At 47.3% G+C, this 15,848-nt stretch overlaps 1 pseudogene; it reads right to left on the bottom strand.

Annotated features, from left to right (window-relative positions):
* Window positions 1–9,392: 9,392 nt before the first annotated feature.
* Window positions 9,393–15,848, bottom strand: part of LOC121531212 — a 232,302-nt pseudogene continuing 225,846 nt past the window's right edge.

The following is a 15,848-nucleotide window of genomic DNA, read 5'->3' as shown; positions in this document are numbered from 1 at the left end:
TCCTGAGCGGTATGATGGCTGCGTGGTCCCATTGTCAAGCGTGCTGTAGGTGGGTGTAGTGGGGGAATCAAGCGCAGGACACCGAAGTATAGTCCAAAAGACTTTAGTAATATTTCCAACAAGGAAAATATGAACACACTTGCCCGAAGGCGAAATTACGCACGAAGGCGACAAAATAACGGCGCACTAAACATGTGCGAAAATGCTCCAACGTAGTGGAGTGAAGCTCAACCGAGCGAGAATGCAACAAACAAGCAACACAACGACAGCAAATAATACAATAACACACAACACTAGACAAACACAACGAGAAACTTATAGGACACTAATTACGCTAAACGAGAAACAGGTGTCACAACAAACAGACAAAAGCAAACGAACATGAAACATACAACGGTGGCAGCTAGTATTCCGGAGACAACGAACGCCGAAGCCTGCCCGAACAAGGAAGAGAGGCAGCCTCGGCCGAAACCGTGACAGTACCCCCCCCTTGACGCGCGGCTCCAGACGTGCGCCGACTCCGGCCTCGGGGACGACCAGGAGGACGCGGAGCAGGGTGCGTCGGGTGCCCACGATGGAATTCCGTCAGGAGAGACGGGTCCAAAATGTCTCTCCTCGGCACCCAGCACCGTTCCTCCGGACCGTACCCCTCCCACTCCACTAGATATTGGAGACCCCCATCCGACGTCTCGAATCCAAGATGGACTTCACGGAGTACGCCGGTGCCCCCTCGATGTCCAATGGGGGCGGAGGAGTCTCCTGATCTCACTTTCTTGGAGTGGGCCAGCTACCACCGGCCTGAGAAGAGACACATGGAACAGGGGTTAATACTTTTATATTCAACAGGTAGTTGTAATTTGTAACACACCTCGTTCAACCTTCTCAGGACTTTAAATGGCCCTACAAACCGCCGACCCAGTTTCCGACAGGGCAGGCGGAGGGGCAGGTTTCTGGTAGAGAGCCAGACTCGATCACCAGGTGCGTACACGGTCCCTCACTGCGGTGGAGATCGGCGCTCGCCTTATGACGTCGGAGGGCCCGCTGCAGGTGGACGTGTGCAGCGTTCCATGTCTCCTCCGAGCGCCGTGCCCACTCATCCACCGCAGGAGCCTCGATCTGGCTCTGCTGCCAAGGTGCCAGAACCGGCAGGTAACCTAACACACATTGGAAAGGGGTTAGGTTAGTGGAGGAATGGCGTAGGGAATTCTGGGCCATCTCGGCCCAGGGAATGTACCTTGCCCACTCCTCCGGCCGGTCCTGGCAGTATGTTCTAAGAAACCTACCCACATCCTGGTTCACGCGTTCCACCTGCCCATTACTCTCCGGGTGGTAACCCGAGGTGAGACTCACCGAGACCCCAACCGCTCCATAAAGGCTCTCCAGACCCTGGAGGTAAATTGGGGACCTCGATCAGACACAATATCCTCGGGTACCCGTAGTGCCGGAACACATGGGTGAATAGTGCCTCGGCAGTTTGCAGGGGCGGTAGGAAGGCCCGGCATGGGGAGCAAACGACAGGCCTTAGAAAACCGGTCCACAACGACCAGTATAGTGGTATTCCCCTGAAAAGGAGGAAGGTCAGTAAGGAAATCCACCGAGAGGTGAGACCATGGTCGTTGTGGAACGGGCAGGGGTAGTAACTTACCCCTAGGCAGATGTCTAGGCGCCTTACACTGGGCGCACACCGAGCAGGAGGAAACATAAACCCTCACATCCCTTGCCAACGTGGGCCACCAGTACTTGGCACTAAGACAGTGCACTGTCCGGCCGATACCAGGGTGTCCAGAGGAGGGTGACGTGTGAGCCCAATAGATCAATCGATCCCGAACCTCAAGCGGAACGTACTTCCGACCCTCCGGGCATTGCGGTGGACTAGGGTCGGTGCGTAACGCCCGCTCGAGCTCAGCATCGACCTCCCACACTACCGGTGCCACCAGACACGACTCGGCAGTATGGGAGTGGGCTCCACGGACCTCTCCTCCGTGTCATACCGCCGAGACAGTGCATCTGCCTTACCGTTCTGTGACCCAGGGATGTACGTGATCTTAAATGTAAACCGGGTCAAAAACATATTCCATCTCGCCTGGCGAGGTTCAGCCTCCTCGCTGCCCGGATGTACTCCAGGTTACGGTGGTCCGTCAAAATGAGGAAAGGGTGTTGAGCCCCCTCAAGCCAGTGCCTCCACACCTTTAGGGCCTGTACCACGGCTAACAGCTCCCTGTCCCCTACGTCATAGTTTCGCTCCGCCGGGCTGAGCTTCTTGGAATAAAAAGCACAGGGGCGGAGTTTAGGTGGCGCGCCTGACCGTTGTGAAAGCACGGCTCCTATACCGGCCTCAGACGCGTCCACCTCTACCTGAAATGGCAAAGAGGGATCCGGATGCGCCAGCACCGGGGCCGAGGTAAACAGGTCCTTCAGCCTCCCAAACACCCTGTCCGCCTCGGCAGACCACTGCAGACGCATCGGACCCCCTTCAAAAGAGACGTGATGGGAGCTGCCACCTGTCCAAAACCCCCGGATAAACCTCCGGTAGTAATTCGCAAACCCCAAAAACTGCTGCACCTCCTTCACAGTGGTTGGTGTTTGCCAATTACGCACGGCTGACACCCGGTCTACCTCCATCTTCACCCCTGACGCAGACAACTGATACCCCAAAAAGGAGACCGACTCCTGGAAAAACAGACACTTCTCTGCCTTAACATACAGGTCGTGCTCCACCAGCCTCCGCAACACTCTGCGCACCAGGGCCACATGCTCGACACGGGTAGGCGAGTACACGAGAATGTCATCTATGTACACAACCACCCCCTGCCCCTGCATGTCCCTGAAGATCTCATCCACGAATGATTGGAAAACTGACGGAGCGTTCATCAACCCGTATGGCATGACAAGATACTCGTAATGGCCCGAGGTGGTACTGAAAGGCTGTCTTCCATTCATCGCCCTCCCTGATGCGCACCAAGTTGTACGCGCTCCTGAGATCTAATTTAGTGAAGAAACGCGCCCCATGCAATGACTCAGTCATGGTCGCAATCAGCGGGAGTGGATAACTGTACTTCACCGTGATCTGATTGAGCCCACGATAATCGATGCACGGGCGTAAACCACCATCCTTTTTCTTCACAAAAAAGAAACTCGAGGACGCAGGGGAAGTGGAAGGCCGTATGTATCCTTGTCTCAGAGATTCGTCTATGTAAGTCTCCATAGCTTTCTTCTCCTCCTGAGACAGAGGATACACATGGCTCCGTGGGAGCGCAGCTCCTGCCTGGAGGTCTATCGCACAATCTCCCTGCCTATGGGGCGGCAACCGCGTCGCCCTCGACTTACTAAACGCAATAGCCAAATCCCCATACTCAGGGGGAATGTGCAATGCGGGCACCTGGTTTGGACTCTCCACCGAGGTAGCCCCTACGGAAACGCCCAAACATCGACCCACACACTGGGCAGACCACTCCATCAGAGCCCTCTCCTGCCACGAAATAAATGGGTTATGGGTACTCAACCAGGGCATGCCCAGCACCACCGGATACGCAGGCGAGTCAATCAGAAATAGCTGAATCATCTCCTGATGACCCCCCTGCGCACACATCCTAAGTGGCGCAGTGACTTCCCTGATCAAGCCCGCACCCAACGGACGGCTATCTAGGGCATGAACGGGGAAAGGGACATCAACAGGAAGAGGGAATCCCTAACGCTAAACAAAACTTCTTATCAACAAAATTCCCAGCCGCGCCTGAATCTACCAGCGCCTTATGCTGGGAATGAGGTGCTACCTGTGGAAAACTCACAGGTATACAGAAATGTGCAACAGAGAGCTCTGGGTGAGTGGGGCGCCTACTCACCTGGAAGGAATCCCCAGTGCGGGACCTGTCGTTCTCTCCCCTAGGAGGCCATCCCCAGCACCTAGCCGCGGTGTGTCCTCCCCGACCACAGTTGGTGCAGGAGATAGACCCCCCAGAAAGCCGACCCCTCCTCTCTCTAGCGCCAGCGCCCCCGAGCTCCATGAGGCACGGCTCGGAGGCGCTGGAGGGTGAAATGGACGGACCCCCTCGGGACGTCCGCGGGTAGCTAGCAGGTTATCCAGCCTGATGGACATGTCGACCAACTGGTCGAACGAGAGGCTGGTGTCCCTACAGGCCAGCTCCCGACGGACGCCTCTCGTGAGACTACATCTGTAGTGATCGACGAGCGCCCGCTCATTCCACCCTGCATCTGCCGCTAGAGTACGGAATTCTAGGGCGAACTCCTGGGCACTCCTCCTCCCCTGCCGGAGGAAGACCAGACGCTCCCCGCCGCTTTCCCCTCCGGGGATGGTCAAACACCGCCCTGAAGCGGCGGGAGAACTTCGTCGTATGTGATGGTGTCCGCGTCGATCCTCCTCCACTCCGCGTTGGCCCATTCCAACGCCTTCCCGGAAAGGCAGGAGATCAGGGCGGACACGCTCTCATGTCCCGAGGGCGCCGGGTGCACGGTGGCCAGGTACAGCTCCACCTGGAGAAGGAATCCCTGACACCCGGCCGCGGTCCCATCGTAGGCCCCTCGGGAGCGAGAGTCGGACTCCTCGGGGTTCCGGTGCGGGAATGGGCTGACTGGCCGATGGTGCTGGCAGGGAGGATGGCGGTGGAGGCGTCCCCCAGCCTCGGATGGTGGTGATCACCTCCTGCAGTGCGGTCCCCATCTGCAGGATCTGGTCACTTTGTTCCCGGACCTTGTCCTCCAGCGTCGCCTGGGCTGCTGCGGCTCCTGCTGATTCCATTCTTAAAGGTGTGTTATTCTGTCAAGCGTGCTGTAGGTGGGTGTAGTGGGGGAATCAAGCGCAGGACACCGAAGTATAGTCCAAAAGACTTTAGTAATATTTCCAACAAGGAAAATATGAACACACTTGCCCGAAGGCGAAATTACGCACGAAGGCGACAAAATAATGGCGCACTAAACATGTGCGAAAATGCTCCAACGTAGTGGAGTGAAGCTCAACCGAGCGAGAATGCAACAAACAAGCAACACAACGACAGCAAATAATACAATAACACACAACACTAGACAAACACAACGAGAAACTTATAGGACACTAATTACGCTAAACGAGAAACAGGTGTCTGTTTTCTGAGGTCTTGGCTGATTTCTTTTGATTTTCCCATGATGTCAAGCAAAGAGGCACTGAGTTGGAAGGTAGGCCTTGAAATACATCCACAGGTACACCTCCAATTGACTCCAATTATGTCAATTAGCCTATCAGAAGCTTCTAAAGCCATGACATCATTGTCTGGACTTTTCCAAGCTGTTTAAAGGCACAGTCTACTTAGTGTATGTAAACTTCTGACCCACTGGAATTGTGATACAGTGAATTATAAGTGAAATAATCTGTCTGTAAACAATTGTTGGAAAAATTACTTGTGTCATGCACAAAGTAGATGTCCTAACCGACTTGCCAAAACTATAGTTTGTTGTGGAGTGGTTGAAAAACAAGTTTTAATGACTCCAACCTAAGTGTATGTAAACTTCCGACTTCAACTGTATCTCACCAAGAGGACCTGAGTATCCTAGCAGCCTAAATAAGGGCATATCTCACCAAGAGGACCCGAGTATGGTAGCAGCTGCAGCATGCATGTTGTGTTGGCAAGGTAACGAAATATAAGATTATGAAGAGGTCAGCCTTTTCAGCTTTGTGTAAACATGGTAGATGCAAGTAATAATTCAACAGTTCAAAGGGGCTTTAAGTCGTCAGTCTGTAGTACAGACATGTTGGATATACATGCTTCTTAGCGAATACTATGGAATATGGTAGATACAACTCAAATGTGTTTGTTATTAAAAACAAGCATTGGGACAAATTGCTAAGCCATTGATTGTGTTTGCATGGATTTACAGGAATTTATGGTCTTGGGACTGGAAATCTTACAGTATTACATTTCAGACTATTAAAAGTATGCATATTTTAGTATGCATATTTTATAATCACAGCACTGTGTGTGTTGACTCAGTGGGAGGGCCAAAGACACCTGCTGTGAGACTTTATTCTATGTGCCAGTCTCATGCCAGACATAGCTGTTCTCATCGTAAAGTCAACCATTTAGTCAACCATTTAGCTCCATTTGCTCCATTTACTAGAAGAAGAGTTCATCAATCGGTTTTATGTAAATCCATTTCTGGCTCCAAAATGCTTCAATAAAACCTTAATTGTAGTGAACTTCCTTTTCTCTGTTGCAGTCTATTGAAGTCAAATTACGAGTTCAAACAAATATGTCATGTGGGGACTCAACATGGATCTGGGGTTTCAGAAGAAATACAATAATAATAATAAAACATACCTATGCTCTTGGAAAAATACGGTTCCAAAAGGGTTCTTCGGCTGTCCACATAGGAGAACCTGTTGAAGAACCCTTTTTGTTTCCAGGTAGAATCCTCTAGGGAAAGGGTTCTACCTGGAACCAAAAGGGTTCTACCCAGAACCAAAAAGGGTTCTTCAACGGGTTCTCTTATAGGGACAGCCGAATAATTATTTTAGGTTATAGATAGCACCTTTTTTTCTAAGCGTGTACTCACAAGCAGTGGAAGATCTCTCTTGGCAGTAAACACTTTCATCATGTCAGCACAACAGCATTGTAACGTTAAAGGTTAATTAAAGGTACCCTCAGCAATTTGACTTTTGACTTCCTACTTACAGCAGCCAACAACAATGACATAATTCAAATCTGTCAAAACACAATTTGTTGATGTTGTCTGTAAGTAGGAAGTCGCTCCGTTGTGTATAATGATGTCATCTTGTTGACTGTGCCTTTAAGATTGACTGGTATGTTGGAAATTAAACAAAAACTAACACAAACGTAAACAACATTCCAGGTCGTTGTTGTTATTAATGCATATCACAGGATACACTTAAACGCCATCCTGATTACAACTTCCTCTCGAATTGCACTTAGTGTGTACATAATGGTGCCGGAGGGGATGGCTGCCATTTTACAGGCTCCTAACCAACTGTGCTATTTTGTGTGTTTTTTCGCATTGTTTGTAACTTATTTTGTACATAATGCTGCTGCTACCGTCTCTTATGACCGAAAAGAGCTTCTGGATATCAGAACAGCGATTACTCACCTCGAACTGGACTAAGATTTTTTCTTGAATGAGTCCGACGCAAAGGATATACTGCTTCTCCCAGACCAGGCCCAAGTCATTCGCGTGAAGAAAAGACGGAAATACAGGGGGCGGAGATCGGGGTGCCATGTGAGACTTCATCGGCGAGTGGGTAACCCACCTCTACCATCCGTTCTATTGGCCAACGTGCAATCACTGGAGAATAAACTGGATGATCTCCATTCGAGACTATCCTACCAATTAAAAACGGTATTATCTTATGTTTCACTGAGTCGTGGCTGAACAATGACACGGATAATATACAGTTGGCTGGGTTTTCCATCCATCGGCAGGACAGAACAGCTACGTCTGGTAAGACGAGGGGTGGGGGTGTGTGTCTATTTGTCAATAACAGCTGGTGCGCGATGTCTAATATTAAGGAAGTCTCGAGGTATTGCTTTGACTGAGGTAGAGTACCTCACGATAAGCTGCAGACCACACTATCTACCAAGAGAGTTTTCATCTATATTTCTCGTAGCGTCTATTTACCACCACAAACTGATGCTGGCACTAAGACTGCACTCAACGAGCTGTATAATGCCATAAGCGAACAAGAAAATGCTCATCCAGAAGCGACGCTCCTAGTGGCCCGGGGACTTTAATGCAGGCAAACTTAAATCCGTTTTACCTCATTTCTACCAGCATGTCACATGTGCAACCAGAGGGAAAGAAAACTCTAGACCACCTTTACTCCACACACAGAGACACATACAAAGCTCGCCCAACATTTGGCAAATCTGATCATAATTATATCCTCCTGATTCCTGCTTACAAGCAAAAACTAAAGCAGGAAGTACCAGTGACTTGCTCAATACGGAAGTGGTCAGATGACGCGGATGCTACGCTACAGGACTGTTTTGCTAGCACAGACTGGAATATGTTCTGGGATTCATCCAATGGCATTGAGGAGTATACCACCTCTGTCACTGGCTTCATCAATAAGTGCATCAACGACGTCGTCCCCACAGTGACCGTACGTACATATCCCAACCAGAAGCCATGGATTACAAGCAACATCCGCACCAAGCTAAAGGCTAGAGCTGCCGCTTTCAAGGAGTGGGACACTAACGCTTATGAGAAATCCCACTATGCCCTCAGACGAACCATCAAACAGACAAAGCGTCAATACAGGACTAAGATTGAATCCTACTACACCGGCTCTGACACTCGTCGGATGTGGCAGGGCTTGCAAACTATTATGGACTACAAAGGGAAACCCAGCTGCGAGCTGCCCAGTGAGGCGAGCCTACCAGACGAGCTAAATGCCTTTTATGCTCGCTTCGAGGCAAGCAACACTGAAGCATGCTTGAGAGCACCAGCTGTTCCGGACGACTGTGTGATCACGCTCTCCATTGCCGACGTGAACAAGACCTTTAAACAGGTCAACGGCATCCGACCGTAAGGCGCTACAGAGGGTAGTGCGTACGGCTCAGTCCATCACTGGGGCAAAGCTTCCTGCCATCCAGGACCTATATACTAGGCGTGTCAGAGAAAGGCCAAAGAAATTGTCAAAGATTCCAGTCACCCAAGTCATAGACTGTTTTCTCTGCTACCGCACGGCAAGTGGTGCCGGAGCGCCAAGTCTAGGTCTAAAAGGCTCCTTAACAGCTTCTATCCCCAAGCCATAAGACTGCTGAACAATTAATCAAATGGCCCCCCTCCTCCTTTGTTTTTACACTGCTGCTGCTCGCTGTTTATTATCTATGCATAGTCACTTTACCCCTACCTACATGTACAAATTACCTCGACTAACCTGTACCCCCGCACATTGACTCGGTACCGATACCCCCTGTACATAGCCTCGTTATTGTTATTTTATTTTTTACTTTAGTTTATTTAGGAAATGTTTTCTTAACTCTATTTCTTGAACTGCATTGTTGGTTAAGGGCTTGTAAGTAAGCATTTCACTGTAAGGTTGTATTCGGCGCATGTGACAAATAGAATTTGATTTGATTTGAATGTACGGTTTTGAACATGTAGGACATGTTTCAAGTGGTTCTTGAATATGAAAAGCAAATCTATATCTCTGCATTCAGTTGTTCACATTACATGGTTGCAAAAACATATTTTACAATTGGCCAATGAGACATATGGGTAATGTAAATCTTATCCATTGACATATTCAGCTTTTTCGACAACAAAGAGATGTCATACAGTAGATGTGCCACATCAGAGGACTATGACATGTTCACATGTATGACAGAGAGAGAGAAAGTGTGTAGGTAGGTACAGTATGTAAATGGCCATGAGCAAGCCTCTCCTCAGTCCTCCTCCTCCTCCTCCTCTGTTGTGTCCACGTGCCATTTCAGCAGGGGTCTCCGCTCTGCGGGGAAGGACAGCTCGATACTCTGCCACCGATTGGGCGGCCAGATGATGTTGGAGGCACGGCTGTGGACCAACCCCAGAGACACCTGCGGAGAGGAGGATAGGAATAGAGGGAGGAAAGGAGAGAGGATGAGAGAGAGGAGGACAAGGAGGAGAGGAGCCTGGTCAAAAAATTATCATACTATCGCTCATTAAATGATCATTAGAATCAAGGGGCAGTTCTATGGCGTTAATAACATTGCTGCCGTATGCTTGATGGCCAAAACATGTCCATTGTGACTAGTGCTGGCAGTCTTTTTCAAGTAAAAAATAAGATGGTAACTGGGGGCATCTGATAATACAAAAAATGTCTCAAGAAAATGTTTCTATTAAAAACAGTTTTTTATTTTTAGGATGGAATTGATTGAGTTATTCTCTTAGTTGTGTTGTCACAACAGCAGTTAAATAGACTATGATTTGAAGAACAAAAACAGTAGCAGCAGCATATACACCAGTCAAAAGTTTGGACATACCTACTCATTCAAGGGTTTTTCTTTATTTTGACTATTTTCTACATTGTAGAATAATAGTGAAGACATCAAAACTATGAAATAACACATATGGAATCATGTAGTAACCAAATAAGTGTTAAACAAATCAATATATATTTGAGATTTGAGTTCTTCAAAGTAGCCACCCTTTGCCTTGATGACAGCCTTGCGCCTTCTTCACCACACTGTCTGAGTGGGTGGACCATTTCAGATTGTCAGTGATGTGTACGTTGAAGAACTTGAAGCTTTTCACCTTCTCCACTGCGTTCCCGTCGATGTGGATAGGGGGGTGCTCCCTCTGCTGTTTCCTGAAGTCCACGATCAGTTCCTTCATTTTGTTGATATTGAGGAAGAGGTTATTTTCCTGGCACCACTCTGCCGGGGTCCTCACTTCCTCCCTGTAGGCGGTCTCGTCATTGTTGGTAATCAGGCCTACTACTGTTGTGTTGTCTGCAAACTTCATGATTGAGTTGGAGGCGTACGTTGCCACGCAGTCATGGGTGAACAGGGAGTACAGGAGGGGGCTGAGCACGCACCCTTGTGGGGCCCTTGTGATGAGGATCAGCAAAGTGGAGGTGTTGTTTCCTATCTTCACCACCTGGGGGCGGCCCGTCAGGAAGTCCAGGACCCCATTGCACAGGGTGGGGTTCAGACCCAGGGCCCCGAGCTTAATGATGAGCTTGGAGGGTACTATGGTGTTGAAGGCTGAGCTATAGTCAATGAACAACATTCTTACATAGGTATTGCTCTTTTCCAGATGGGATAGGGCAGTGTGCAGTGCGATGGCGATTGCATCGTCTGTGGATCTATTGGGGCGGTATGCAAATTGAAGTGGGTCTAGGGTGTCAGCTAAGGTACAGTGGGGAAAAAAAGTATTTAGTCAGCCACCAATTGTGCAAGTTCTCCCACTTAAAAAGATGAGAGAGGCCTGTAATTTTCATCATAGGTACACGTCAACTATGACAGACAAATTGAGAATTTTTTTTCCAGAAAATCACATTGTAGGATTTTTAATGAATTTATTTGCAAATTATGGTGGAAAATAAGTATTTGGTCACCTACAAACAAGCAAGATTTCTGGCTCTCACAGACCTGTAACTTCTTCTTTAAGAGGCTCCTCTGTCCTCCACTCGTTACCTGTATTAATGGCACCTGTTTGAACTTGTTATCACTATAAAAGACACCTGTCCACAACCTCAAACAGTCACACTCCAAACTCCACTATGGCCAAGACCAAAGAGCTGTCAAAGGACACCAGAAACAAAATTGTAGACCTGCACCAGGCTGGGAAGACTGAATCTGCAATAGGTAAGCAGCTTGGTTTGAAGAAATCAACTGTGGGAGCAATTATTAGGAAATGGAAGACATACAAGACCACTGATAATCTCCCTCGATCTGGGGCTCCACGCAAGATCTCACCCCGTGGGGTCAAAATGATCACAAGAACGGTGAGCAAAAATCCCAGAACCACACAGGGGGACCTAGTGAATGACCTGCAGAGAGCTGGGACCAAAGTAACAAAGCCTACCATCAGTAACACACTACGCCGCCAGGGACTCAAATCCTGCAGTGCCAGACGTGTCCCCCTGCTTAAGCCAGTACATGTCCAGGCCCGTCTGAAGTTTGCTAGAGTGCATTTGGATGATCCAGAAGAGGATTGGGAGAATGTCATATGGTCAGATGAAACCAAAATAGTAAAAACTCAACTCGTCGTGTTTGGAGGACAAAGAATGCTGAGTTGCATCCAAAGAACACCATACCTACTGTGAAGCATGGGGGGTGGAAACATCATGCTTTGGGGCTGTTTTTCTGCAAAGGGACCAGGACGACTGATCCGTGTAAAGGAAAGAATGAATGGGGCCATGTATCGTGAGATTTTGAGTGAAAACCTCCTTCCATCAGCAAGGGCATTGAAGATGAAACGTGGCTGGGTCTTTCAGCATGACAATGATCCCAAACACACCGCCCGGGCAACGAAGGAGTGGCTTCGTAAGAAGCATTTCAAGGTCCTGGAGTGGCCTAGCCAGTCTCCAGATCTCAACCCCATAGAAAATCTTTGGAGGGAGTTGAAAGTCTGTGTTGCCCAGCGACAGCCCCAAAACATCACTGCTCTAGAGGAGATCTGCATGGAGGAATGGGCCAAAATACCAGCAACAGTGTGTGAAAACCTTGTGAAGACTTACAGAAAACGTTTGACCTGTGTCATTGCCAACAAAGGGTATATACCAAAGTATTGAGAAACTTTTGTTATTGACCAAATACTTATTTTCCACCATAATTTGCAAATAAATTCATAAAAAATCCTACAATGTGATTTTCTGGATTTTTTTCCCTCAATTTGTCTGTCATAGTTGACGTGTACCTATGATGAAAATTACAGGCCTCTCTCATCTTTTTAAGTGGGAGAACTTGCACAATTGGTGGCTGACTAAATACTTTTTTCCCCCACTGTAGAGGTGATATGATCCTTAACTAGCCTCTCAAAGCACTTCATGATGACACAAGTGAGTGCTACGAGGCGATAGTCATTTAGTTCAGTTACCTTTGCTTTCTTGGGTACAGGAACAATTGTGGACATCTTGAAGCAAGTGGGGACAGCAGACTGGGATAGGGAGAGATTGAATATGTGCGTAAACACTCCAGCCAGCTGGTCTGCGCATGCTCTGAGGACGTGGCTAGGGATGCCGTCTGGGTCGGCAGCCTTGCGAGGGTTAACACGCTTAAATGTCTTACTCACGTCGGCCACAGAGAACGAGAGCCACAGTCTTTGGGAGCGGGCCGCGTCGGTGGCACTGTGTTATCCTCAAAGCGGGCGAAGAAGGTGTTTAGCTTGTCCGGGAGCAAGACGTCGGTGTCCGTGACGTAGCTGGTTTTCCCTTTGTAATCCGTGATTGTCTGTAGACCCTGCCACATACGTCTCGTGTCTGAGCCATTGAATTGCGACTCCACTTTGTCTCTGTACTGATGTTTTGCCTGTTTGATTGCCTTACGGAGGGAAGAACTACACTGTTTGTATTCAACCATATTCCCAGTTACCTTGCCATGGTTAAATGTGGTGGTTTGCGCTTTCAGTTTTGCGCGAATGCTCCCATCCATCCACGGTTTCTGGTTTGGGTAGGTTTTAATAGTCACAGTGGGAACAACATCCCCTATACACTTCCTGATGAACTCAGTCACCGTGTCTGTTATACGTCAATGTTATTCTCAGAGGCTACCTGGAACATATCCCAGTCCGCGTGATTAAAACAAACTTGAAGCATGGATTCCGATTGGTCAGACCAGCGTTGAATAGATCTTAGCACTGGTACTTCCTGTTTGAGTTTCTGCCTATAGGAAGAGAGGAGCAAAATGGAGTCATGATCTGATTTGCCAAAGGGAGGGCGGGGGAGGGCCTTGTAGGTATCCCGGAAGGGGGAGTAGCAGTGGTCGAGCGTTTTAGCAGCGCGAGTACTACAGTCAATGTGTTGATAGAACTTCAGTAGCGTTAGGACTTGAGTTTCTGTATGTTATCACAATCACACAATGAGTAGTTAATCATGAAACATATACCACCCCCTTTCTTCTTCCGGAGAGTTCTTTATTCCTGTCGGCACGATGTACTTAGAACCCAGCTGGCTGTATGGACGGGGACAGTATATCCGGAGAGAGCCATGATTCCGTGAAACAGAGTATGTTACAGTCCCTGATGTCTCTCTGGAAGGAGATCCTCGCTCTGAGCTCGTCTACTTTATTGTCCAGAGACTTAACATTAGCGAGTAATATACTCGGAAGCGGTGGATGGTGTGCATGCCTCCTGAGTCGGACTAGAAGTCCACCCCGAATACCTCTTCTCCGCCGGTGGCGTCTTGGAGCAGCCAAGTTCAATTCCCCTGGGGGTTACGAACAAAGGATCCAAATCGGGAAAGTTGTATTCCTGGTTGGTGAGATACCGCAGGTCTGATATCCAAAAGTTATTTCTGGCTGTATGTAATAACACAAAAAATTATCTGAGCTAATAATGTAATTTTTTTTTTTTTAAAGACTGCAAAGTTGCTTAGGAGCTAGAAGCAGATGTCGTCTCTTGTCAATGCTGGTACTTATTGCTGTCAAACAAAGAGTCCGCTTAGGCTGTACTTTGTTTATAAGTTTTATTTATATCACAAGATGTCAGCATAAGTTTACAGACCCTGCAGGGCTGGAGAACAGTGTCCAAAGAGAATCTGTCTGTTCTAACCCCTTCTGCATCCAGCCTATACTTATAAAGAATGCAAAAATATGGGTTGCTCCCTCTGCTGTCCAATCACCTGTCTCCCCTGGGGCGTCACCCTACAAATGGCTACTTTTGAACTAAAATAAACATCCTTTCAGTTCCACTTAAAAACATTAACAAAGACATAATCCTAATACACTACATTCCCCCCTTCGAGACGAACTAAAAGTCTCGAAAACAAACAGAACAGGATTATGACAAGTAACAATTTATCTTATTGAGTATCTTTAACATTAAACCAAAAACATTTTTCTCTAGAGTGTAAATACCTTTCTATGAAATATGAACAAATGTTTATGGAGTGTGAATACATTACTATGAAATATGAACAAATCTTTATGGAGTGTGAGAGCGAAAAACCTGTCTGGCAGCCTTCGTTCCAAATATCCATCCATCAATCAAGACAGTAAAATTCTCTCACGGTCCCTCTGCCCCAGGCAACCACCTAGGTACTCCAGATGAATTCATAAATCTTTATAAATGCATTTGAAACTATGATGCAATTAAATACACATGAAAGCCCCAGCAAACAAAATACTATCCAAAATGTCCACTCTAAGGCTGGTCAACCCATCGGACCCTACAGTGGATCTCTATCCCTGCCTAGACTCCCTGTCCCTAAGCATTCACGAAATAAACAAAAACATCTAAGATCGCCACATGTATCCAATAACATCAAATATCATTCTACAAAATTAATACCTAAGAATATGACACACATTATGTATTACACATGCAAATATGTCTATATTTCATTGCAGACACTGGAATGTAGTCCACTACACTTCATCTCCTCCGTAGTCTCGACTTCCAATGCATTGTTGATGATGGAATCGGAACCTTTCCACCCCTTCCTTGTTCCATCTCCTCCAGTCATTGTGCTTTCATATTGTCCTTGTTTGCGTTTTTCAATCTCTACATATTCCCCCATATGCTTCTGGAAGAAAAGAAAAGACCAAACAGTATCTTTTGCAAAACAACACTTTCAAATTAAACATCAATATCAACTAAGAATATAAAAATTATATATAAATGATGTATGAATCACATTATCCTATTTCCCCCCTTTGATTCATAACATCATACTAAAATCACACTAATATTGAATTTTTTTTTTGAAAAATGATCAAATAATCAAAAAGGATATTTATCCATTAATACTCCATCCAGACCCCCTTGTCCATCTTCATCCAGATCAGGAACAGCCAACAACGGCATCTGAGTGTTGTCTCCAGGCATCACAACTCCAACCCATCTTAATATCATAGCTTTCGCAAAGGTCAGTAACAAAGTACAAAAGCAAAACATCACACAAAGCGCTATCAGAGCTGCAACTAAAATCTGAACCATCACTGCTCCTACTGGGCCTAACTGATCTTGCAACCAAGTCTTCGCAGACCATCCAGCTCCTTCAGATCTACCAAACGCATCCCTTATATTCTTCAACGCATCTATAACACTCGTGATATTATCGGAACTATCTGGGATCAAAGTATAACAATCATCCCCGTCAGATTCATAGCCAAACATAAGCCACCTTGTTTTGCTAAAATATAGTCAAGAGCCATGTCATGTTTCAACAGCGTCAGTCTGTGACTTCTTTGAGTATTTGA

Source organism: Coregonus clupeaformis, chromosome 19, assembly GCF_020615455.1.
Source record: "Coregonus clupeaformis isolate EN_2021a chromosome 19, ASM2061545v1, whole genome shotgun sequence".
Classification (NCBI taxonomy): domain Eukaryota; kingdom Metazoa; phylum Chordata; class Actinopteri; order Salmoniformes; family Salmonidae; genus Coregonus; species Coregonus clupeaformis.
The sequence above is the reverse complement of the archived record's forward strand: the minus strand, read 5'-3'. Positions and strand labels throughout refer to the sequence as shown.